The sequence below is a fragment of the Taudactylus pleione genome, unplaced genomic scaffold, assembly GCF_031769625.1.
Source record: "Taudactylus pleione unplaced genomic scaffold, aTauple2 ptg000361l, whole genome shotgun sequence".
Classification (NCBI taxonomy): Eukaryota; Metazoa; Chordata; class Amphibia; order Anura; family Myobatrachidae; genus Taudactylus; species Taudactylus pleione.
The window spans coordinates 1,974,947-2,001,150 of NW_028284762.1; the positions used below are offsets into that span (position 1 = coordinate 1,974,947).

General features: G+C 47.5%; 1 protein-coding gene across 1 annotated transcript in view; it reads left to right on the forward strand.

Annotated features, from left to right (window-relative positions):
- The window catches only part of RCSD1 (RCSD domain containing 1), a 136,733-nt gene that overhangs the window by 19,648 nt on the left and 90,881 nt on the right, over positions 1–26,204 (forward strand). The window contains exons 2-3 of the mRNA XM_088444408.1: positions 8,889–9,000; positions 13,249–13,361. The gene's annotated coding sequence lies outside the window, so the exon portion shown is untranslated. The remainder of the gene's footprint in view (positions 1–8,888; positions 9,001–13,248; positions 13,362–26,204) is intronic.

Below are 26,204 nucleotides of genomic sequence, written 5' to 3' on the forward strand. Positions count from 1 at the left end.
CTATTCCACTTATCCACTACCATTTCTATTATGTCATTTTTCCTCACATTTCCTCTGAGCCTCCCACCCTCCAGTCTCAGTGCATGTCCTCGTGTTCTTGTACATCTCTTCCTCTGAGCCTCCCTCCCTCCAGTCTCAGTGCATGTCCTCATTTTCTTGTACATCTCTTCCTCTGAGCCTCCCTCCCTCTAGTCTCAGTGCATGTCCTCGTGTTCTTGTACATCTCTTCCTCTGAGCCTCCCTCCCTCTAGTCTCAGTGCATGTCCTCGTGTTCTTGTACATCTCTTCCTCTGAGCCTCCCTCCCTCCAGTCTCAGTGCATGTCCTCGTGTTCTTGTACATCTCTTCCTCTGAGCCTCCCTCCCTCCAGTCTCAGTGCATGTCCTCGTGTTCTTGTACATCTCTTCCTCTGAGCCTCCCTCCCTCTAGTCTCAGTGCATGTCCTCGTGTTCTTGTACATCTCTTCCTCTGAGCCTCCCTCCCTCTAGTCTCAGTGCATGTCCTTGTGTTCTTGTACATCTCTTCCTCTGAGCCTCCCTCCCTCCAGTCTCAGTGCATGTCCTCGTGTTCTTGTACATCTCTTCCTCTGAGCCTCCCTCCCTCCAGTCTCAGTGCATGTCCTCGTGTTCTTGTACATCTCTTCCTCTGAGCCTCCCTCCCTCTAGTCTCAGTGCATGTCCTCATGTTCTTGTACATCTCTTCCTCTGAGCCTCCCTCCCTCTAGTCTCAGTGCATGTCCTCGTGTTCTTGTACATCTCTTCCTCTGAGCCTCCCTCCAGTCTCAGTGCATATCCTCGTGTTCTTGTACATCTCTTCCTCTGAGCCTCCCTCCCTCCAGTCTCAGTGCATGTCCTTTTGTTCTTGTACATCTCTTCCTCTGAACCTCCCTCCCTCCAGTCTCCGTGCATGTCCTCGTGTTCTTGTACATCTCTTCCTCTGAGCCTCCCTCCCTCCAGTCTCAGTGCATGTCCTCGTGTTCTTGTACATCTCTTTCTTTGAAGAATGTTTCCCTCCTGTCCCTTGTTAAAACCCTTCATGTATTTGAAAGTTTCTATCATGTCCCCCCTTTCCCTTCTCTGTTTCAAACTATACATATTAAGATCTTTTAGTCTTTCTGGGTAAGTTCTGTGCTGTAGGCCATGCACCATTTTAGTTGCCCTTCTTTGTACAGTCTCTAATGTGTCTATATCGTTCTGGAGATATGGCCTCCAGAACTGAGCACAGTATTCTAGATGAGGACGTACCAAGGACCGATACAGTGGTATTATCACTTCTTTTTTCCTGCTACTGATTCCTCTCCCTATGCAACCAAGCATCTGACTTGCCTTCCTCATTGCTTTGGTGCATTGCTTGCCTGCCTTTAAGTCATTTGAAATGGTGACTCCTAAATCCCTTTCCTCCTCTGTATTTTCCATTATAGTGTCCTTGATACTATATTTAGCCTTTAGGTTATTGAGACCCAAGTGCATGATTTAGCATTTTTTTACATTAAACTGTAGTTGCCATGTTCTTGCCCGTTCCTCTAGTCTACCTAGATCATCAATCATTTGTTTTACCCCTCCTGGTGTGTCTATCCGGTTGCATACTTTTGTGTCATCTGCAAAAGTCATACTTTCCCTTTAATATTATTTGCAACATCACCAACATAGATATTAAAAAGCACTGGCCCAAGTACAGATCCCTGAAGTACTCCACTGGTAACATTTCTCTCCTGTGAATACACTCCAATTACTACAACTCCCTGTTTCCTATCCTGCAACTAATACCTTATCCATTCAACAGCCATAGAATCCATTCCCAAGCTTTCCAGTTTGTGTATCATTCTGCGATGCGGGACCATGTCAAAAGCCTTACTAAAGTCTAGATAAGCTACATCTACGGCCCCCCCTTGATTTATTACTTTTGTCGCCCAGTCTATAAAAAGTCAATAAGATTTGTTTGGCATGATCTCCCCTGAGTAAATCCGTGCTGTTTGGGATCCTGTAAATTGTTTAATTTGAGATATTCCACCACTCTTTCTTTTAATAGTGTTGCCATTAATTTTCCCACTACTGATGTAAGGCTTACTGGTCTGTAGTTACTTGCTTCTTCTTTGCTTCCACTTTTGTACAGTGGTATTACATTTGCTCTTTTCCAGTCCTCTGGAATCACTCCTGATACTAGCGACTGGTTAAATAATGCTGTTAATGGTGTTACCAGGACCCCTTTAAGCTCTTTTAGAATCCTTGGATGTATCCCATCCGACCCCATTGATTTATCCACTTTCAGTTTAGAGAGTTCTGTTAGGACCCTCTCCTCTGTAAATTAAATTTCATGTACTTCATTTTTATGAATGCCTCTGCAACTTAACTGTGGCCCCTTCCCTTCTTTTTCTGTAGTGGAAACTGAACAAAAATAATTTAGATAATCTGCTATTTCCTTGTCTCCCTCGATCATGTACTCACTCTCTGTCTTAAGTCTTATTATTCCTCCATTTGACTTCCTCCTTTCACTTATATACTTAAAAAAAAGTTTTGCTCCCTTATGGCTCTGCTGTGTGGCGTAATGTGTAAACAGGGCTCTGCTGTGTGGCGTAATATGTATAAAGGGCTCTGCTGTGTGACATAATGTGTATAAAGGACTCTGCTGTGTGGCGTAATGTGTATAAAGGGCTCTGCTGTGTGGCGCAATATGTATAAAGGGCTCTGCTGTGTGGCGTAATTTGTATAAAGGGCTCTGCTGTGTGGTGTAATGTGTATAAAGGGCTCTGCTGTGTGGCGTAATGTGTATAAAGGGCTCTGCTGTGTGGCGTAATGTGGATAAGGGGCACTACTATATGTGTGTTGTGTATAAGGGGTTCTGCTGTGTGGTGTAAAATGGATAAGGGGCACTACTGTGTGTGTAATGTGGATAATAGTCACTACTATGTGTGTAATGTGGATAAGGGGCACTACTGTGTGTGTAATGTGCATAATAGTCACTACTATGTGTGTAATGTGGATAAGGGTCACTACTATATGTGTGTTGTGTATAAGGGGTTCTGCTGTGTGGTGTAAAATGGATAAGGGGCACTACTGTGTGTGTAATGTGGATAATAGTCACTACTATGTGTGTAATGTGGATAAGGGGCACTACTATATGTGTGTTGTGTATAAGGGGTTCTGCTGTGTGGTGTAAAATGGATAAGGGGCACTACTGTGTGTGTAATGTGGATAATAGTCACTACTATGTGTGTAATGTGGATAAGGGGCACTACTGTGCGATGAAATGAGTATAAGTGGCACTACTGTGTGTAATCTGTATAAAAGGCTCTTCTATGTGGTGTAACGTGAATAAAAGGGTAAGTATGAAACAATGTAAAAAGACACATCAAGAGGAAATAGTAGGTGGATGCAAATGTATAGTTTGCAAGGGGCGCCAAACACCCTAGCACCGGCTCTGCCCATCCACATAAACATTGGAATGCGTTTTGCGCTTATACCTCATTACAGGGGAGGGAGAGGGTGTGCAAGCTTTGGCGGAGTACAGTATGGACGTGATCACGTATATGAGTTCTCACAGACCGCACATCTGTCTTGAACAGTAGTGAATTTTTCTTTTGTATTTCCTTCAGCTACCACTTGGGGGCAGCAGTTCTCCACTTGTTTTGCTGCTATACACCTACCAACACTTTGGTTATAGTTTCACATGTGACAATGATTTTTCGATACATCTGTCCTGGGCTTTTTTTTGTTCTTTGCAATTCTATTTGTCTGTCAGTACACCTAGACATCTGTTTATATTGTATAACCTGCTTATTATAGCCACGTGCCGAAATGTACAGCACATTTAGTCCAGGGCCTTGTCTACCTCCCCAACCTCCCTGGTGAGACCTGAGTAGTTGGGTAAATGATGGACTATTTTTATTTGTGGTGGGTGACAGTCACACACAGCAGTGTAGTGTTATCTGTGGTTTTGGTATAGTGCAGTGTGAGTTACTGGTCTTTCCTACTCGGACACAAACCAGGAAGAAATTATTTTAAATTACCATTTCTTTTGTGCCAATTTCTTTATTTGGAATCTATTCTCTCCCTGTCATAGGTTTATGGCTACGAAGGGGGCATTGTATGCTGCCTGAGCCCTTTGGGCAAATATGATTTTCATATTATTTGATGTATTGATTGTCCCCCTTTTTGCTGTTCCTGCCAAGTTGTGAGTTGAGAGAATTGATTGGTTCAATAGATTTTTGTACCAAGTATTAAAAACCGTGGCCAAATTTAGCCATATCCTCTTTCCTATTTGAGAGGGCTGTCCTCAATTTGTGGAGACAGCTGGTTTGGTGGTTTGTATTAAAACCGCTGACAGCAGGCCTGGCAATGCCCATAAGGGGGCAACACCCACTATGATGTTGACACGCCACATGTCCCAATTCATACTTGCTTACTCTCCCTGAATGTCAGGGAGACCCCCTGAAATAGCAGCAATCTATTGTGACACAGTCGGGATAGGGGTTCCCCCTCCTGGGGTAGACGGACTCCCTCTTTACACACACGGCAGAAATGGGACACAATTCTGGGGTTCTCGTACAAGCTGGTCGGGGCCAGTTTTTATTGTACCAGGTACATAAAACAAAACATTAAAAAAATCCTAACCCGTCTGGGTTCTAACTAGACAGTAGGTTCCCTCACTACCAGAACACTATAAACAAGTTCATGTCCACAGTACTTACAGGTCTGTATCAAAACAATGTCTCAGAGCAAGCTAGCCTACGAGCCTGCTCTCCCAGGTGTCAGACACTCAGCCAGAACTAAATCCAACTTATAACAGCCATTTCCAGGTGCAAGCCCTAATGAGCCTGCTACCAGGCTGAAAGGCCCAACACCCGGAGTGGCCTGTGGATGGAGTCCTCCCTCTCCTCACATCCAAACCCCCAGGACCCATTCCGATTTTTCCTGGGGGTTTAAAAGACACGTGAGAAATCTGGGACACACATACATGCCATCCACAACTTTTCAGTGCTTCTATCACAAAATACATACATACATACATACATATATTCAAATGGGATCATTAGTATCATTTCCCTGCATTGGTTATAAGGCACAATGATCCCTATGCATATTCTGAAAAGTATCAGTGTTTTCATCACCAAATTGATCTATCTAACTGCTTTGGGGCTCATTTGCCTTTGTATATAAGTCAATGTTATGACACGCCCCTCAGATGTAGCAGTACACGCCCACTTTACCGCCGCACTCATAGGTGCTGCTTTCACAATCTCCCTGAAATGCTTTTTCAAAAGTAGGCAAAGTATGACCCAATTCTGAACTGTTGGGAAGTGCCGCAGTGCAAAAATACAACACGACAATGTTGATTTTTAAATTAGCTAAGCTAAAAAGGGAAATGAACAGGCAAACTGAAAACTTTTAGTTCATTTCATTTACTATATATATTTGCCATTTGGGGTAGATTTTCTTTGCCATGTGAGTAGGAATAAGGAAAAACGAATTATATTAGCAGCAATGTATCATTTGTGTGACTCAGTGGCGTACGTTTATTCCAAATGCCCGGAGGCAAGTTATAATTTGGCGCCCCCCACCCACCCCCGTCACAGCCGCTGACACTGTAATGTAGCAATTCGCATGCAGACAGGCTATAGATACACGAAAGGCAGCAGCTGATGGTCTGACATGGAGCTCTGCACTAGTGTATGGTGGCTTCTCAGGTGCCGGGAATGTATTGGGCGGCCGTGACGGTACACTCCGGGTACGTAGTACAGCCATAAGTGGGGTGAATATGTTGTGAACAATGGAGGAGGTGCCCCTTTTAGTGCTGGAGCCCGGCGGCAGGAGCCTCCATTGTCTCCCATAGTTCTGCCCCTGGTGTGACTACTGCATAAAAGGATTAATGCCTACTTTTAAAAAATGCATTTCTGGGAGATTGTGAAAGCAACACCTATGAGCACGTATTAAAGTGGACGTGTACTGCTACGTCTGAGGTATGGCATAAACTTGATTTACTTCCAAATCTAAATGAGCCCCAAAGCAGTTAGTAAGATTTACGTTTGGATGAAACCACACTGATACTTTTCAGAAAATGCATGTAGCCATAGGGATCATTGTGCCTTATAACCAATGCAGGGAAATTATACAAATGATCCCATTTGAATGTACATATCTGTTTTTTTTCTTTTATATAACCGCTTCATAAAGGATCTAAGGTGTAATCAGGGAGAGTTGGCAAATATGAATGAATGATACTGATGTTGGAATGAGACCAGTCAAAAAAATAGTGTCAAAATAGGCTCAGCACAGGAGTGAGAAAAGCCTCAGCGGCAAAGGGGTTTATTGATGCCCAATATTAAATATCTTTGTTACATCTATATAATAAGCGAGAAAGCGTGTCTTTCTGTACGGCCAGAGTTTTGGACCTAGCTCCACCAAATTTGGCATGGCAGTGTAGTTTGACCAGGATTAGGTTTTTTCCTAGGTTCGAACTTCGTCAGGGCCACAAACAGTCAGGCAATCCCTAAAAATAGGGACACTCTTACATTACACAGGCTCCACGGCTGGCTCCAGTGGAAATTGACAGTCTGCCAAAAACCTGTGTGAAAGCTATAAAAGTATCCTTTCAATCTCACAGGCTGAACAAGTGTCAAATTTGTCTCATGCAAGTTCATAGTAAATCAAGAGTTAGAGCCCTATTTACTACAATCCGCATTTTAAATGCAGTTGTAGTGTGATATTTTCACCTATATTCACATTGCGAATTTAGGAAATATCACAGGGACTTATCAAACATCCCTTGCAGGGGAATGTAGTTATGAGACCGGCGGCCTCGATGCCACCGGTCTAAATCCCGACGGGGGAAGCCCGACAAGGGACTTAAGATAGGCGTCGAAATACCGACGCCGGAATCCAGAAAGACGCCAGCCCGAACAAGGCTATTCGCCGCCCGCGGAGGGCTAGGTTCAGGCAACATAGCGGGGTTAGCATTAGGTTTTGGTGGAGGTGGTTAGGGTTAGGCACAAAGGGGGGAGACTTAGGTTTAGGCACTAACGGGGAGGGTTACGGTTAGGCTACAAGAAGGGAGGATTAGGGGAGAAGGGGTGACGGGATACCGCTGTCAGTATTTTGACAGCCGGCATTACATACCACAGAGCTTGCGATAAAGCTCTGTCCCTGTGGGGTGTGGATCATTAGGTCTACATTGTCTAGATAGACAATGTTTGGGTAGACAATGGAAGATAGATAGACAGGGACTGAAGGTCAACAGGGTCTGAAGGTCGACACACTAAAGGTCGACTGGTGACAAGGTCGACAGGTACTGAAGGTCGACAGGCAATAGGTCAACAGGTACAGAAGGTCGACACGCAATAGGTCGACAGGTACTGAAGGTCGACAGTCAATAGGTTGACAGGGTCAGAAGGTTGACACACTAAAGGTCGACAGGTATGAAGGTCAACAGGCTGTAAATCGACAGGGACTGATGGTCGACAGGGTCACACACTAAAGGTCAACTGGTAACAAGGTCGACAGGTCTGAAGGTCAACAGGCAGGTAGGTTGACACTCATATAGTCAAATGGTCGACACATATTTTTTTTTTTTAGGGTTAGTTCCAGGGTTAGGCACTTACTCCGGGTCGACTATTAACAAGGTCGACAGGCAGTAGGTTGACACTCATATAGTAAAATGGTCGACACACTAAAGGTCGACTTGTAACAAGGTCGACAAGTATGAAGGTCTCCAGGGACTGAAGATCGTCACGGTCTGAAAGTCGACACATTAAAGTTCGACTCTGAGGCTGACACTGACACACACTGGGACTGGAGAAGGGTTGAGACACACTGGGGTTGGGGGGAATGAGGCAGACACACACTGGGGCTGGGGAATGGGGTTGAGACAAACACAGGCTGGGAGGAATGGGTCTGAGAGACACACACTGGGTCTGGGGGGATGGGTCTGGGAGACACTGGGTCTGGGGGGATGGGTCTGGGAGACACACTGGGTCTGGGGGGATGGGTCTGGGAGACACACACTGGGTCTGGGGGATGGGTCTGGGAGACACACTGGGTCTGGGGCGATGGGTCTGAGAGACACACACTGGGTCTGGGGGGATGGGTCTGGGAGACACACTGGGTCTGAGAGGCACACTGGGTCTGAGGAATGAGGCTGAGACACTCTGGGTCTGAGGAATGAGGCTGAGACACTCTGGGTCTGAGGAATGAGGCTGAGACACTCTGGGTCTGAGGAATGAGGCTGAGACACTCTGGGTCTGAGGAATGAGGCTGAGACACTCTGGGTCTGAGGAATGAGGCTGAGACACTCTGGGTCTGAGGCTGAGACTCTGGGTCTGAGGAATGAGGCTGAGACACTCTGGGTCTGAGGAATGAGGCTGAGACACTCTGGGTCTGAGGAATGAGGCTGAGACACTCTGGGTCTGAGGAATGAGGCTGAGACACTCTGGGTCTGAGGAATGAGGCTGAGACACTCTGGGTCTGAGGAATGAGGCTGAGACACTCTGGGTCTGAGGAATGAGGCTGAAACACTCTGGGTCTGAGGAATGAGGCTGAGACACTCTGGGTCTGAGGCTGAGACACTCTGGGTCTGAGGAATGAGGCTGAGACACTCTGGGTCTGAGGAATGAGGCTGAGACACTCTGGGTCTGAGACTGAGACACACTGGGGCTGGGGTAATGAGGCTGAGAGCTACAGGTGGGCCTGGGTATGGAGAGACGCAGGGAGTCCTGGAGAGAGACATGGAGGCCTGAGGATGGAGAGATGTAAGGGGGGTCTGGAGTAACACGGGGGCCTGGAAAGACACAGACATTTTTTGATCAGGGAAATTCACATTTTTCCCTGCACAAAAACTTCTGTTACTATACATTATCTGGTTATGATGATGACATTGGTTATATTTCTACGTAAACAGGCATCTTCCAGACAGTGTGATCTACATGAAGAGTGAATACCGGCTGAAGACGCTGCGCAGAGAGGCTCAAATTCTTCAGAGGTTCCCCCTTTGCAGAGAAACCACAATATAGGTAAGAAAAAAGACTTCCAAACTGACTGGCCTGCAGCTAGTTCAAAGGGATGGGGGGCCCCAAAAAGAGTATCCTGCCCCTTCACAGACCCCGCCCCCTCAACAGACCCGCCTCCATAAGGGCTGCTTCCAGAAATTTCCTGGGCTGGTTTTCCATCCCAATCCGCCGCTGCATACGTGCAATCAATGCTGTCACAAGGAGGGTGCGGGCCACACCCGGTTGTCACCCACCGAGATGTGACACCAAGGTGCAGGCTCCCCCTCAGTGACAGGAGCCGGGTGCTGTACTGTAGCATTAAGTGCAGCACTCGGCTCTTGTCACAGTGAGGGAGCCGGCACTACGCACCCCCCACCACCCCAGTGATGATACCCACGGCACGGACCGGGGTTCGGGACACCAGGCCACACCCCCTGTTAGCGAGACCACGCCCCCTCTTCGGTGGTGTACAGCTGCACCACGCACATGGCATCCATCCCTGCACCGGGTGTCACGGCGGAGAGGGACACCACCGCGTACAATGCTGAATATGCCCCATTATTTGATGAAATCTGCATTGGCTCCAAAGACTAGGGGCTCTATTTACTACAATCCGCATATTGAATGCGGATTGTAGTGTGATATTACCGAGTGAATTCGCATTGCGAATTCAGGCAATATCACAGGGATTTACTATAAATCCCTTGCAGGGACAGAGCTTGCGATAAAGCTCTGTCCCTGCGGATCCCATCCGCACTCTAGTCGCAGTATTTTTGGAAAAAATACCGCGACTAAGAGCCCGCGCATGCGCCGACTGACCACCGCTACTATCCCCCCCACCGACGCTATGCCCCACCCCCCAGTGCTAAGCCCCGCCCCCGCGATCCCGGACCCCCGTGACCCCCCCTCCCCCCACCCGCGACCCCCCCCCCCTTCATTACACTTACCTGCATCCTCCTGGCCTCCGGTGATCTTCTCCGGGCTTCCCGATCAGGTGATCTCCCATACTGCACTGGGGCCCGATCACCTGATGACCGGGCCCCAGTGTACTCTGGGAGACCAGCTGACCGGAGAGGAGCCATCACCGGAGGCCCCATCACCGGTCCCTGGAGTCAGGTAAGTAAAAAAAAAATGTTTCAATGTTTTCTTTTTTGTACAACAATCAGCTTGCGGTCTGCTTAGACCACATAGCTGATTACTGGGGCCGGCTCCCGCCTCTGCTCTCCCCATTAGAGCAGAGTGGGAGCCCGGTAACCGGGGGAGACCCTGGATAACGCCACCTCCAGGTGGCGTTATTATCACAGGGCTTCCCCCGGTATTTTTTTACAATTTATTTTTAGTAACTTAGGTCGGATCACATTTCCCATTACAATTATGGGAAATGTGATCTGCTTTACTAAAAATAAGTGATACTGGGGGTTGGAGTAGAATTTTACTAATTCTACTCCAATTGCCCTGTAATAACTACAGGTGAAACTAAAATAATGTGAAAAGGGTGTGAAAACACCCTTTTTCACTTTATTTTAGTAAAAATAATGTTAATAAATAGAGCCCAATAAAACAATATTTGCAAATAATTGTATTTTTTATGCAATAATAAAATAGGATCCTGCAGAAAGAAATAAAAGTAAATATGATTAAAAGTAAAGCACAAAGTAGGTCTGAATCATGGTTTTCCACTATCAGACCGCTTTCATTTATTAGTTTGTACATGCTCTCCTGCGACTTTTACTTAGTATATTTATTTCTCACTTCCTTTTTGTTTCTCAGAAGGTCTTTTTATCTGCCGAGCAGAGCTCTTTATTTCCGTTTATGTTAGATATTGCACAGCTTACATTTACCATGTGCATTGTTCATACAGAGCAGTTAATGTCATAATCAAGTGCAATGCCTGCAACCCATGCTGCAACTGCTAAAGTAGTAGAAAGTCTTTGTCATTATGCACAGAAGAAAATAAAAACTATAAAATAATATAGTAACATTTGCAGGCAGAAATACATTCATGTTATATGGAGGTGGAAAGCCCCTTTAAATCTGCGGATCTGTCAGTGCAACTCTGTGTTTCTTATTGCTCATGTTAATCTCTTTATGCTGCACTGATTAGTGATCGTTGCTTGGGCATATATTATGCTTTCATGAGCAAGTTTAAGCAAACCTTTGCACATAAGACTTAGGGCCGTATTCAACTAGCCGCGATAAGCCGTTTTCGGCTAAAAGTTTTCGCCGGTGACGTCATTTCGCCAGGTGGAAACTTTATTCCTGTATTCAATTCCGAAGACTCTTCGCCGATGCGAAAAGTCTGCACCTTGTAACCAGCGGAAAAGATTCGCCTCTGAATGCAGGCGAAAAGAAAGTGCAGAATTGGGAGTTTGGGGTGCAAAGTTGCGGGAACACCCCTGCAGCCTTGGGGCAGTCCCCCAAAGGTAAACTGTGTCAAAAATGTTTAAAAAAATATTTTAGATCACCCCAAAAAGTACTTTTGTTTTGGGGGCAAAAAAGCCAAAGTTGGGGACAAACTTAAAAACTAGCGAAATAGACTCAAGGGGGTCCCTCAAGTTTGCCCAAGCTGTTTTTTTGATTGCAGGTAATTGCTGAAGGTGCATTTTTATGTTTTTTAAAACTCACTCTAGCGAATTTTAACCATGCTAGCACCCATTTTTATGTACCCCAAATTTGCTGGGACTGGTTATTTTTGTTAAAAAAAAAAAAAATGCTAAATGCTATTTTTCCCCACTTGTGCAAAGACGCTAAATAGCAGCTAGTGAGAGCATTTCAGCACACCAAATACCTTCAGCAGGGATAATCGGGGGTATCCATAGTGAACCCCCATGTCAGTGCATCTTTTGGGGGGGGGTCCCTTTTTCGCGTCCATTGCAATTGAATAGGGCGAAAAGTGGTGACGAGTGCATTACTTTTCCGGAGGCAAACCAGCGATGACGGCGGAAAGTGCACCATGCAAAAAGTCTGGGACTTTTCACCGGTAATTGAATATGCCCCAAAGGAGTAAATGTAATAGAGTGCAGAGTTCTGACATCGGCGAGACTGCCCAATGTTTTAAAGTAGCAGTTGTTTAACAGGCAAAATCAACCCCTAAGACAGTGGTTCCCAAACTGGGTGCCATGGCACCCTGGGGTGCCTGAGGTTGGTGGTTCAATACCAAATAAAATTATATTTATTAAGTGTGATAGGCAAAACCAGTGCTAATGACTGGCAAACAAAAAAATATGTTGACAAAAAGAAGCACAGCCCTGTCAACCACCACATAACTGAACCCAAGGGTGACATTTAAGCACCAACTTTTGGCTCGGGTGCCATGGAAAATATGCTGATGATCTCTAGAGCGACATGATTCGCAAAAGTTTGGGAACCACTGCCCTAAGAGTTGTTTTATTGGTGCCTAATAACGAATGCATTTGTTGCAAATACAGGGCCGGTGCAAGGTTTCAGGGCGCACTAGGTAAAGGTTCACAATGCCACCCCTGTTTTCACCAAAACCCTCCGCCCAGCTCACAGACACATACACAGCGCCCTAATAATATTCACATGACTCGAATTAAAGGGATGATTCCCCCTGCAGTGGCCCTTGTAGTGCCCCCAGTAGTAATGCTCCCTGCAGTGCCCCCAGTAGTAATGCTCTTGTAGTGCCCCCAGAAGTAATGCTCTTGTAGCACCCCCAGAAGTAATGCTCTTGTAGTACCCCCAATAGTAATGCTCCCTGCAGTGCCCCCAGTAGTAATGCTCTTGTAGTGCCCCCAGAAGTAATGCTCTTGTAGCACCCCCAATAGTACTGCTCCTTGCAATGCCACTTGAAGTGCCCCAGTTGTAGTGCTCCCAATAGTGCTCCCATATGATGCCCCTGTAGTAAGCCCCCCCCCCCCTGTGCGCACACTTACACACACACACACACAAAATTACTTACCTTAAACCCTGCTCCAGTGCCTGCTGCCGTCCGGCGCCGGCTCCTCGAAACTATGGGAGTGACGTCACTCCCATAGTGCACTGTGGTACCCGGAAGCCGGAGCTCAGGAGTGAGCTCCGTCCTCCGGCTGCCGCTGGTGCCGTGAGGGGAGACAAGGAGCAGGGCACCCGCTGGTAACACAATCTCAGCGAGCGCCCAGCAAATGGAGGGTGCAGGGGGTGCGATCGCTGGGCCGGCGGGCCCCTTAAGCTGCCAGGCCCCATAGCAACCACACCCCCTGCACCCTCTGTAGTTAGGCGGACTCAGAATTGGAGCTCAGCCATCTATTCATTATTTTCTGTGTTTATGTTTAGCAGTGTACATGACTCCCGACGCTCGGTGATGACGTCGCATACGAGCGCCATCCCTATGCCGTTCCCGGAAGTCCTGGAGCCGCGCTCACGTGGTGTGGTGTTGGTGTTATAAAGTAAGTGTATTTTGTTATTTATATACATTGTAACTCTGAAGATGGAGCATTAAAAAGCGCTCTGAAATGTTGGAGTTTCTACTTACCTGCTTGTGACTGCCATTTGTTGCTCTGAGTACCGCCGTCCACGTTGTGTGTGTGTGTGTGTATATATATAATATATATATATATATATATTTATTTATTTATTTTGGCCTCTATTCACCACCACAATGGCTTTGAAATGAAACAAACAAAATGTGCTTTAACTGCAGACTTTCAGATTTAATTTGAGGGTAATTACATCCAAATCAGGTGAACGGTGTACGAATTACAACGGTTTCTATATGTGCCTCCCACTTTTTAAGGGGCCAAAAGTAATGGGACAAACTAAACAATCCTAAATCTAACTTTCACTTTTTAATACTTTGTTGCAAATCCTTTGCAGGCAATTACAGCCTGAAGTCTGGAACGCATAGACATCACCAGACGCTGGGTTTCATCCCTGGTGATGCTCTGCCAGGCCTCTACTGCAAATGTCTTCAGTTCCTGCTTGTTCTTGGGACATTTTCCTTTCAGTTTTGTCTTCATCAAGTGAAATGCATGCTCAATCGGTTTCAGGTCAGGGGATTGACTTGGCCATTGCATAACATTCCACTTTTTAGCCTTAAAAAACTCTTTGGTTGCTTTTGCAGTATGCTTCTGGTCATTGTCCATCTGCACTGTGAAGCGCCGTTCAATGAGTTCTGAAGCATTTGACTGAATATGAGCATATAATATTGCCCGAAGCACTTCAGAATTCATTCTGCTGCTTTTGTCAGCAGTCACATCATCAATAAATACAAGGGAACCAGTTCCATTGGCAGCCATACATGCCCACGCCAATGACACTACCACCACCATGCTTCACTGATGAGGTGGTATGTGTCAGAGTTCAGCCGGGGATCGGCCGTCCCTTACCGTCCCGCCGGCTTCCTCTGACTTCCCGGGCAGTCGGGCGGCTGGTGCGGCGACCTGGGAGGTGCTGAGCATTCTCCCTGATGCTGGTGTCCCGGGCGGCCTGGTGCGCGGGGATGGGAGTCCCTGTCATGGGCGCCGCCATGACACTTCCTTTTCTGACTGTCCTTCCTTCCCTGACAGTCTGGCCGGTCAGCTGACGCTGTGGACCAATCAGTGGGCTTCTAGGGGTATATATCCGGCTCCTGTGTATCAGGTAGTTGCATGAACAACCATTGTCGCTGCTAGTGTTACTAGTGGTCTCTCGTTCCAGGTTCCCTTGCTTCCAGTGATCTATTCCTGTGTGCAGCGATATCGTTTATCTCACCAGTGCTTTACCACCTCAGCCTGTGTGCAGCTATATCGTCCATCTCACCAGTGCTTTACCACCTCAGCCTGTGTGCAGCTATATCATTCATCTCACCAGTGCTTTACCACCTCGCCTGTGTGCAGTATGCCTCCATTCCACCAGTGCGTTACCACCGCTGCCTGTGTTACAGTATTGCACCATGGTGCACTCTTTCTGACCGGCAACCCTGTAGAGTGTGTCCACAGTGCACACTTCCTTGTACCCCAAGTACAGTGTCCCTACGTGCCCCTTACTGGCACCAACCCTTTGGGCCACGAGTGTTTGTGTCTCCTTTTTCCCGCTGGCTTTGGTCACCTAGTCAAAGGACCGCGACCTGCTTACGAGGTGCAGCTCAAGCCCACATCCCGATTGGTGGGGTCACTGGCGAACACCATCTAGTGGGTTAGATTCCACACCTTTGACTAGGTCTCGCCAACGACCAAGACCCGTGGATGCGGAGGTCGTACATTCAGGCCCCTCGCCTCCGTTTCCTCCCGCAGCCTCAGGCCTCAGCTTCCAGAAAACTGCCTCCCAGCGTGACAGTATGTTTTGGATCATGAGCAGTTCCTTTCCTTCTCCATACTCTTCTCTTCCCATCACTCTGGTACAAGTTGATCTTTGTCTCATTTGTCCATAGGTTGTTGTTCAAGAACTGTAATGGCTTTTTTAGATGTTGTTTGGCAAACTCTAATCTGGTGTTCCTGTTTTTGAGGCTCACCAATGGTTTACATCTTGTGGTGAACCCTCTATATTCACTCTTGTGAAGTCTTCTCTTGATTGTTGACTTTGACACATATACACCTACCTCCTGGAGAGTGTTCTTGATATGGCCAACTGTTGTGAAGGGGTTTTTCTTCACCAGGGAAATAATTCTTCTGTCATCCACCACAGTTGTTTTCCGTGGTCTTCCGGGTCTTTTGGTGTTGCTGAGCTCTCCGGTGCGTTCTTTCTTTTTAAGAATGTTCCAAACAGTTGATTTGGCCACACCTAATGTTTTTGCTATCTCTCTGATGGGTTTGTTTTGAATTTTCAGCCTAATGATGGCTTGCTGATAGTGACAGCTCTTTGGATCTCATATTGAGAGTCGATAGCAACTGATTCCAAATGCAAATGTCACACCTAGAATTAACTCCAGACCTTTTACCTGCTTAATTGATAATGAAATGAGGGAATAGCCCACACCTGTCCATGAAATAGCTTTTGAGTTGATAGTCCCATTACTTTTGGCCCCTTAAAAAGTGGGAGGCACATATAGAAATATAGAAACCGTTGTAATTCCTACACTGTTCACCTGATTTGGATGTAATTACCCTCAAATTAAATCTGAAAGTCTGCAGTTAAAGCACATCTTGTTTGTTTCATTTCAATGCCATTGTGATGGTGAATAGAGGCCAAAATATGAAAATTCTTTCAATGTCCCAATATATATATGATTGGCGGTGGGACTATCTGCTAGGGGGCACCAGTCAAAATTTTGCCTAGGGCACCAATTTGGCTAGGGTCGGCTGTGTATGTATGTATGCATGTATGTATGTATGTATATATATATATATATAAGTCACTCTTTACCATTTATTCTGCTTGTAAAAATGTTTCCAACTGCAGATCTTTCACTTTATTTTGCTGATAATGGGCACTGCCTGCAACCAGAATTACAAAGACTAAATATGACATTAGTGATTATCTGGAGCCTTGGTAACCTAAAGATGCTGTTCTGCTATTCCAATTCTCTTCTTTAAAAAACCGCCCCCCCAATCTTACTGTACTGCAGTTACTTCCTGACAGCTGGTCATTCTTGGGTGAGGTTTAGAGAATGTTTATTGCGACTACACAAAAACAGGATGTTACCAATTCCACATAACAATAAAAGCCACTAATACTATTCTCCAACCCCGTTATTTCCCGGGACAAACATCTGGGCGGGAAGTCAAACAAACAAAGAAATTAAAAATGTAATTTGTCCTGAGATGTAAACAGAGGAACCTTTCTCAGATGATCCCAGACCACATCATCACCACTGTGTATTAGAGCAAAAATACTACATTACTTTCAATAGCAAGTTAAGTACTTCTTAAACATGCATCTGATCATTTTTCTCAGCTATCCCATTACAAATCATTACCTCCTTTTCAAAATCTCTCTGGATAGAAAACAGGTATGGCTCCCAGGAACGCTAACAGGTTCTCAAACTCGCCAGTAACGAACACACACACACACACACACACACACACACTTGCACACCTGTCAGCATGTCCTGTGATGGTTGAGGGAGGAGTAGGAGGGGTGGATGTCACAATATAGACAGAGCCCAAGTGGGCATCCAAAGCCTCTCTGATCCCTGCGTCATTTGCCTGTGCTTAGCATTTTAGTCCATGACACTCTGTATAATTACAAACGGCCTGAAGAAACAAACCAAGGAGAAATGTTAAACAACAGGATTCTCCTAATAGCCTGACACAGAGATTTATATTTGTAATGGGATTGCTGCTATATTGTAACCATTGGGTTGGACACAGGATGCCGGCGTTCAGGATCCCTACGCTGGCATCCCAACAGGGTTAGGATACTGACACCTGCAGGCAGGGGCGTTTCTAGGGAGGAGGGGACCCGTGTGCAGTCTCGGACACGGGCCCCCTTCTCTCCCCCGGCGGCCGGCTGCGCAATGAGCGGTGCACGGCCAGCGCAGCACTTATAGACTCTGGGCACTAGAGTGCGACCAGAGTCTATATCGCATGCCCAGAGTCTATAGCGCATGCACAGGTCACCGGGAAAATGGCCTAAATGCTGGTCTTCACAGCATATGCAAATAGTTCCTGGTGTCTGAGTTTCCAGTAGCCTGCAGCCAAGATGCCTGCCTTTGCCCAAAGCTTAATATATGTGCTCTCTAGTTACCTACTTAGGGGGACTTAGGGTTAGGCACCCCCCTAGGGGACTTAGGTTTAGGCAGCGGGGAAGGTGGGGGTTAGGGTTAGACACTTACAGGGGGGATTAGGGTTAGGCACTTGGGGGGGAGGTTAGGGTTAGGCACTTGGGGGGGAGGTTAGGGTTAGGCACCCCTAAGGAGGGTTAGAGTTAGGGGGGTTAGGTTAGGTTAGTCATTACTTACCTTATGACGATCAGGATTTCCAGCGCTGTCGGCCTGCCGTTGCCGGAATCTGTTCCAGTGTCGGGCTGCCGCTGCCGGGAATCATACTGATCCCCCTCTCCTAGCTGTGCTTCTGCTCTGGACCAGGTCCCTGCAGTTTAGGGCCAAATGTTATTTACTTTTTCTTTAAAAGCACAAAAATTGTGATATGCAGGTAATAATTTCCCCCCAACATATCTGTGAATGAAACAAATCAAGAAAGAGAACACAAATGATGCAAACTTCACACACGCTGTACATATGCAGATTAATACATGAAGGTTCTCTCAAAACCTCAGCCATGGCAGACCATGAATCAAAGAGACATTTTCCCAAAAATATCATCTTGCAATGCCCTAACTGTGCTCGGCCTATGCTGCCGCTGTTGCCTGCCCCATCCAGGCTTATGGGGATGCAGTTTAATGATACACAAAAGTCTAAATACATATGAGCAGTTCTAACATGCATCTCATGTAAAAAAGAACAAGAAAATGTCATTTGTCCAAATCTGAATGAGTCCTATATTTTATAGGTGAAATGTAACAATTGTGTAAGAATGTATGATATAGTAATCCTAAACCCCAAACAGCAGTGGAACTACTGACACTATTATGGGGGGGGGCATCTGTGTCTGTAGGCGAGGGGGTTCCAGCAATGTCGGGCCACCCTGCCGAGTCCTCTTCTTACTAGATAGTCGAGCACATATCCCTGGACTCAAAACACATTGGCTACAAAACATACATTATGCACCAAGATGAAACCATAATTCAATTATGTAAATGAACATGCGCTAAAAGAAATAAAATCAAATAAAATGAGAGATAAAAATAATGATCATGAATCTAAAAAAAAATAATTAATTAATGAAATAAAATAACACTAAAGTATAAAACAAGAGGGGTTTAAAGAGGAATAAAAGGAATAAAAAAAGACCATATATGCATAGCAGATAGCCACTTAATGTTTAAGGTTCTTTATAGCCAATAGGTGGTGGAAGTGGGGATGGATAGTCCAATTGGTACTGCTCCATGGTCCCGAGTGCTTTACCCTATCTGACCCTACCTACAGGCCGGTGGTGTGCTGTGGCTCGCACCATTCTCATTTTATGCTACCTGTGAAACAAAAAAGGACCAGGCAGGGTCGGATTAAGGTCTGTGGGGGCCCCTGGGCAACAAACATGTGGGGGTCCCTATTAAATGTGACAAACTGGGGGTATGCGCAATGGGGACCTTATGCAGAGCCCCCACTAGTGTCAGTGCCCACAGTGGTAGTGCCCCGTATCCAGTATACCCAGTAGTAGTGCCCTATGCAGTGCCCCCTATGAAATACTCCCATTAGTAGTGCCCCCTGTAGTAATACCCTCTGTATAAATGCCCCCAGTAGGGCCCTGTAGTTGTGCCCCAAATAGTAATGCTCCCCAGTAGTAATTGGGCATGTGCCCAATAGTAATGCCCCCTGTATAAATCCCCCAGTAGAAATACCCATGCAGTTGTGCCCCCAATAGTAAGGCCCCCAGTAGTCATTTCCCCCTTTAGTAGAGCCCTCTGTAGAAATGCCCCCAGTAGTAATGCCCCTCTATTAGTGCCCCCAATGCTAATGCCCCCTCTCTAGTAGAACTCCCAATAGAAATGCCCCCTGATGAATGCCCCCAGCAGTAATGCTTCCCCCCGAGTAATGTTCCCCGTAGTAATTCCCCCCCCCCCAGTAATGCCCCCAGTAGTAATGCCTCCCCCCTCCCCGAGTAATGCCCCAGTAGTAATGCTCCCCCCTGAATAATGCCTCCCCCCCTCCCCGAGTAATGCCCCAGTAGTAATGCTCCCCCTGAATAATGCCCCCCCCCTCCCTGAGTAATGCCCCAGTAGCAATGCTCCCCCCTGAATAATGCCCCCGCCAGTAATGCCCCCAGTAGTAATCCCTCCCCCCTCCCCGAGTAATGCCCCAGTAGCAATGCTCCCCCCTGAATAATGCCCCCCCCAGTAGTAATGCCCCCAGTAGTAATGCCTCCCCCCTCCCCGAGTAATGCCCCAGTAGCAATGCTCCCTCCTGAATAATGCCCCCATTAGTAATGCCTCCCCCCTCCCCGAGTAATGCCCCAGTAGTAAAGCTCCCCCTGAATAATGCCCCCAGTAGTAATGCCTCCCCCCTCCCCGAGTAATGCCCCAGTAGCAATGCTCCCCCCTGAATAATGCCCCTGCCAGTAATGCCCCAGTAGTAATGCCTCCCCCCTCCCCGAGTAATGCCCCAGTAGTAATGCTCGCCCCTGAATAATGCCCCCCACCAGTAATGCCCCCAGTAGTAATGCCTCCCTGAGTAATGCCCCAGGTGTAATGTGTAATGCTGCCCCCCCGAGTAATGTCCCCTTTAGTAATGCCCCCCGCCAGTAATGCCCCCAGTAGGCCGCTTGCACTAAAAAAAAAAAAAAGCTCATACTTACCTTAACCTTAGTCCCGCGTCCGCTGCAGTCCGCTCGGCTGCTCCTCCACACTATGGCAGAGACGTCATGACGTCTCTGCCATAGTGCTCTGCGTGAGCCGGAAGCTGGAGCTCATGTGAGCTCAAGCCTTTGACTCCGGCTGCCGCTGCGGGGAGGGAGCCGGGCGCCCGCTGTTTACAGCGGGCGCCTGGTAATAGGAGCCTCCCTGCGGCGCCGGGGTTAGGTTGGCCGGAGGAGGCGGAACTGGTTCCGCCTCCTCCGGTCCACTTTAACCCCGATGGGTGTGGGGGCCCTTAACGTGTGGGGGCCCAGGGACGATCGCCCCCCGTAAATCCGGCCCTGGACCCAGGTACTGAGGAGTTAAATGACCCTTACAGACACGGTTCAGCTGAGTGAGGGACATTGGCATAACTAGGGCAGGGCGAGCGGGGCAAGTACCCTAGGCGCCATGGGACCGGGGGCGTGAGGCGCTGCCGGCCCGTCCTAGTTAGCCAGTGTAGTGCCGACTGCAGTGAGTGCGGTCAGCACTACACATTTACACAGGACCGGCGCTAGGCTTCCCAGCGCCGGTCCTGTGCTGCACAGCTGAGCCCCTTCCCTCCCCCTGAACGCTTGCCCGATAGCACCAGGAGGAGGGTGGCAGGCGGGCTCATGCTGTGCATTCTAACACACACATCGCCGCCAGCGCGGCGGTGATGTGTGCGTTAACCAGCAGCCGATGAGAGTCAGACAGACTCTCATTGACTGCTGCAGCCGCAGCGCCCTCTGCACCATCTATAATGTACCCACTACGGAATAATTTCCTACCAAGGAACATTATTATTGCCATCATTACTCTGGGGTTTTTGACTCCAGGATTTTATTGTTCATAGAAGTACTAATTCATGTTCTTTTGATTTTATTTTGTTACAGCTTTTCATTGTAGCTGCTACTTTTTATTATGGTATTAATTGTGTCTATTGCACCAGTAAATGTTGCATTATTTTTAGTACTTATTTAATTTATTCATTGGGGACAATACTGTTAAAAAATTCTAACATTTAAAATTATTAAGAAAAATTATATTTTTATTTTAATATTGGCCATATTATTGATAGAAGTACGTCCACGCTAGCACTTGTAGTGCCACAAATTTGTAGTATAATTGGTGCGTCTATTACTCATTAATATGACCCCAGTTAAAACATTGTTATAATTTTTAGCCATTGTTGACACCAGTAATAAAGTATTTAAAATTTGAAATCATTATAACTCATGAATATTTTTATTACATTTGGGGGCCATGAATTGAGTATTAATTAGTGACAAAGTAATATGTTCATTGGGGAGGTAGTTATCAGACTGGTGGTCGGCATGCCGCCGGTCTGAATCCTGACGCTGAAAGTCCGACACTGGGCTTAAGATAGGCGTCGAAATACCGACACCTATCTTAATACCGACGCCGGAACACAGAAGGATGCCAGCCTGAACGAGGTAAGTCCGGGGCGCCCTTAGCGGTAGCCGCTGGGGAGGAGTGTTAGGTTTATGCAGCGTAGTGGCGTTAGGGTTAGATTTTTTTGTGGGGGAGGTTAGGGATAGGCACCCCTAGGGGGGAGGGTTAGGGTTAGGCACCACTGGTGGAAGGGTTAGGGATAGGCATGAAGGGGAGAGGGTTAGGTTTAGGCACGAAGAGGGGAGACTTAGGTTTAGGAACTAATGGGGAGGGTTAGGGTGCGGGGAGGGGAGAGTTAGGCTACAAGAAGGGAGGGTTAGGGGGAGAAGGGTAAATATACTTACCCAACCCCTGTCGGGAAACCAACCATCGGGATGCCGCTGTCGGTATTTTGACAGTAGACATCCTGACAGCCAGCATTACATACCCATTCCGTTTAATGTGGCTCTTCATTATGTTCTGTCTGGACAGATATCTCTGATTGCATGTAGTCTGAGCAATATCGCTGCCCAGAACCATTTCTTTGTGATTTCTATCCTATTACATTTCCCCCCTTGAGTCATCCATGTTGGAGGACTGAGGAATATCTCTAGCAGTGATGCTGGACTGGAACAGAAACAGCAGCTCAGTAAGACAGAGCCATACAGGCAGATAGCCAGATGCAGTGGCTGCACTGGGGTTGGTGACTCCCAATGCGGCAAGCAAACCCCTTGGTGCGCCCACGGCACGCACTTCTGAAAATGGGATATTGGCTCGCTAGGAGGGCGTGGCCTTGTGGCACACCCCCCGTGTTCATCACTCTCGTGAGGTGTCCTCAGCACTACCGGAGATGCACACTGGGGTGATCTATAGACCACCTGGACAGGGACAGGAACTGGATAGGTACCTATTGCAGGACATTACTAGTATGGTTTAGTATAAAGAGAGAGGGGGTCATTCAGACCCGGTCGTTAGCGCCGATGCGCTCGGACCGGGTCGATGGCCTCCCACAGAGCATGCGCACGACGGCGCTGTCGTGCGCATGCGTGAGACCCGCTACGACAGACAGCGCCGGTCGTAGCGGGTCTCGATCCAAAGGGGGCAAGCTGTCGATGTTTGACAGCTCGCCCCGTTTGGAAGGCGGGCCGGGGGGGTGGCAGCCCATGGGAACGCCTACCGTTTGGGGGCAGCCCCACTGACATCATCAGACAGAGCCAGAAGCTCTCCGGGGCATACGACAAGGGAGACCCTACCCTAGGGTCTCGTCGTAAGCCCCGATGGTCGCGATGGTCTCTGACCATCGTGGCCATCACCGGAGCGGTCGTTAGAGCTGTGGGTGTTAACCCACAGCCTAACGACCGCAACAGAGGCGGGCGGTCAGGATGCAAGCGGCCGCCCAGTTTCTGAGCGACCGCTTGCATCCTCCGACCGCCTCTGAATGAGGCCCAGGATCCAATTCATGCCATACAAAAACAAAAGTGTTAGATTTTAGGAAGGCTGACTTTGCAGAGATAGAGAGATGTGTTACTGAGTGAGTGGCAGATTGGAGGAACTTGGAAGGAGTGCAGGAGAGGTGGGACAAAATAAAAAATTTAATACTAAAGGCGACAGACTTTTGTATTAAAAGGGTTAGGAAAAGTACCAGGAAAAGGAAGCCAGTGTGGTTTACAAAAGAGGTATCAACTAGTGTGAAATTTAAAAAAGATGGCTTTTAGGAAATATAAGAAGACCCAAAATAGTAACGACAAAGAGGCGTATCTTGCCAGGAGGAAGGAGGCTAAGAAGGTGATTAGGCTGCAAAGGCAGAAGCTGAGGAGAAAATGACCCAGTCAGTGGATAAAGGGAGCAAAACTTTTTTTAAGTACATAAGTGAAAGGTGGAAGTCACATGGAGGAATAATAAGACTTAAGACAGAGAGTGAGTACACGATCGAGGGAGACAAGGAAATAGCAGATTATCTAAATTATTTTTGTTCAGTATACACTACAGAAAAAGAGAGGAAGGGGCCACAGTTAGGCTGCAGAGGCATTAAAAAAAAAAAAAGTACATGAAATTTCATTTACAGAGGAGAGGGTCCTAACAGAACTCTCTAAACTGAAAGTGGATAAATCAATGGGGCCAGATGGGATACATCCAAGGATTCTAAAAGAGCTTAAAGGCAGTGGCGTAACTACTGCCCCCGCGGTGGCTTGGAGGCGCTGGATAGCTTGGGGGCGACGGGGGCAGTAGTTACGCCACTCAGTGGAGGAACTCCCGTGACTCCCTCCATCTGCCGGGCGCCCGCTGAGTGTGTTACCAGCGGGCGCCCGGCTCCTATTGAAACACCCGGCGGTAGCCGGAGGACGGAGCTCCCTCCGACTTCCGGGTCCCGCAGGGCACTATGGGAGTGACGTCATGACGTCACTCCCATAGTGCCGAGGAGCGGACGCCGGGGACGGAGCTCAGGAGTGAGCTCCGTCTTCCGGGTCCCGCAGAGCACTATGGGAGTGACGTCATGACGTCACTCCCATAGTGCCGAGGAACGGATGCCGGGGTATGGGCAGCAGCAGCACTGGAGCGGGTATAAAGGTAAGTGGGTTTTTTTTGTTTTGTTTTTTTGTGTTTGTGTGCGCGTGGGGGGGGGGAGAGCAACTACAGAGGACTATCTACTGGGGGCAACTACAGGGGGCTCACTACTGGAGGCAACTACAGGGGGATCACTAGGGGCAACTACAGGGGGCTCACTATTGGGATCAACTAGGGGCAACTACAGTGGGCTGACTACTGGTTGCAACTACAGGGGGCTTACCACTGGGGGCACCTACAGGGGGCTCACTACAGGGGGCAACTACTGGGCACAACTACAGGGGGCACTACTAAAATGGGCACAACTACAGGGGGCACTACTAGAAGGGGCACTACTTGAAGGGGCAAAACTACAAGGGGCACTGCATATGGGCACAATTACAGGGGGCCCTGCATAATGGGCACTACTACAGGGAGCATTGCATAAGGGGCACTATTACAGGGTGGCATGTGTAAGGGGCATTGCTGTGTGGCATAATTTGTTGTAAGGGGCATTCCGGTGTGGCACACTGTGTTGTAAGTGGCATTACTTAGTGTGTCATAATGTGTAAGGCACGTTGCTGTATCATGTAACCACACACCTTAAACGTCGTCTTTGGGTGTGTTTGATCTTTGGGCGGGGGGGGGAGTTGGGCGGGAGGGGGCGTCTGAAACTTTTTTGGCATGGGGGAGCAAAATTTATAGTTACGTCACTGCTTAAAGGGGTCCTGGTAACACCATTAACAGCATTATTCAACCAGTCGCTAGTATCAGGAGTGATTCCAGAGGACTGGAAAAGAGCAAATGTAATACCACTGTACAAAAGTGCAAGCAAAGAAGAAGCAAGTAACTACAGACCAGTAACTACAGACCAGTAAGCCTTACATCAGTAGTGGGAAAATTAATGGAAACACTAATAAAAGAAAGAGTGGTGGAATATCTCAAATTCAACAATTTACAGGGTCCCAAACAACATGGATTTACTCAGGGGAGGTCATGCAAAACAAATCTTATTGACTTTTTTTTACTGGGCGACAAAAGTAATAGATCAAGGGGGGACCGTAGATGTAGCTTATCTAGACTTTAGTCATGCTGGGCATACACGGCAAGATAAAATGTCTGTCAGACCGACAGACATTATATCTGGCCGGCTGCCAGCCGCAGATGTCCGCGGCATACACTGTGAGAGAAATCTCACAGTGTATAGCCCGACATCTGCGCTCTGCCCCCGGGGGAGGAGACATTTCCCTGTTCCTTCCGTAGGAAGGAAAACAGGAAATTTCCGTCTGTCGGCCGCGCTGGGCATACACTGCCCGATGCGGCCGACAGTTACCGGGTAAATATCGCATCGGACGGGCATGCTGGACAATCCAGCATGCCCGACCGAGCAATATTTAACCCTCGGTCGCCCCCCCCCCCACGCTACAATTATCGCGGCGATCCGCCGATATCGGGCGGATCGTCCCGATAATTGCAGCGTGTATGGCCAGCATAAGGCTTTTGAGTTTTGACACTGTCCCGCATCACAGAATGATAAGTATACTGGAAAGCTTGGGATTGGATTCTATGGCTGTTGAATGGATAAGATTTTGGTTGCAGGATCGGAAACAGGGAGTTGTAGTCAATGGAGTGTATTCACAGGAGGGAAATGCTACCAGTGGAGTACCTCAGGGATCTGTACTTGGGCCGGTGCTTTTTAATATCTGTGTTGGTTATATTGCAAATGGTATTGAAGGGAAAGTATGCATTTTGCAGATGACACAAAAGTATGCAACATAGTAGACACACCAGGAGGGGTAAAATAAATGACTGAGGATCTGGGTAGACTAGAGGAATGGTCAAGAACATGGCAACTACAGTTTAATGTAAAAAAAAATGCTAAATCATGCACTTGGGTCTCAATAACCTAAAGGCTGAATATAGTATCAAGGACACTATAATGGAAAATACAGAGGAGGAAAGGGATTTAGGAGTCACTATTTCAGATGACTTGAAGGCAGGCAAGC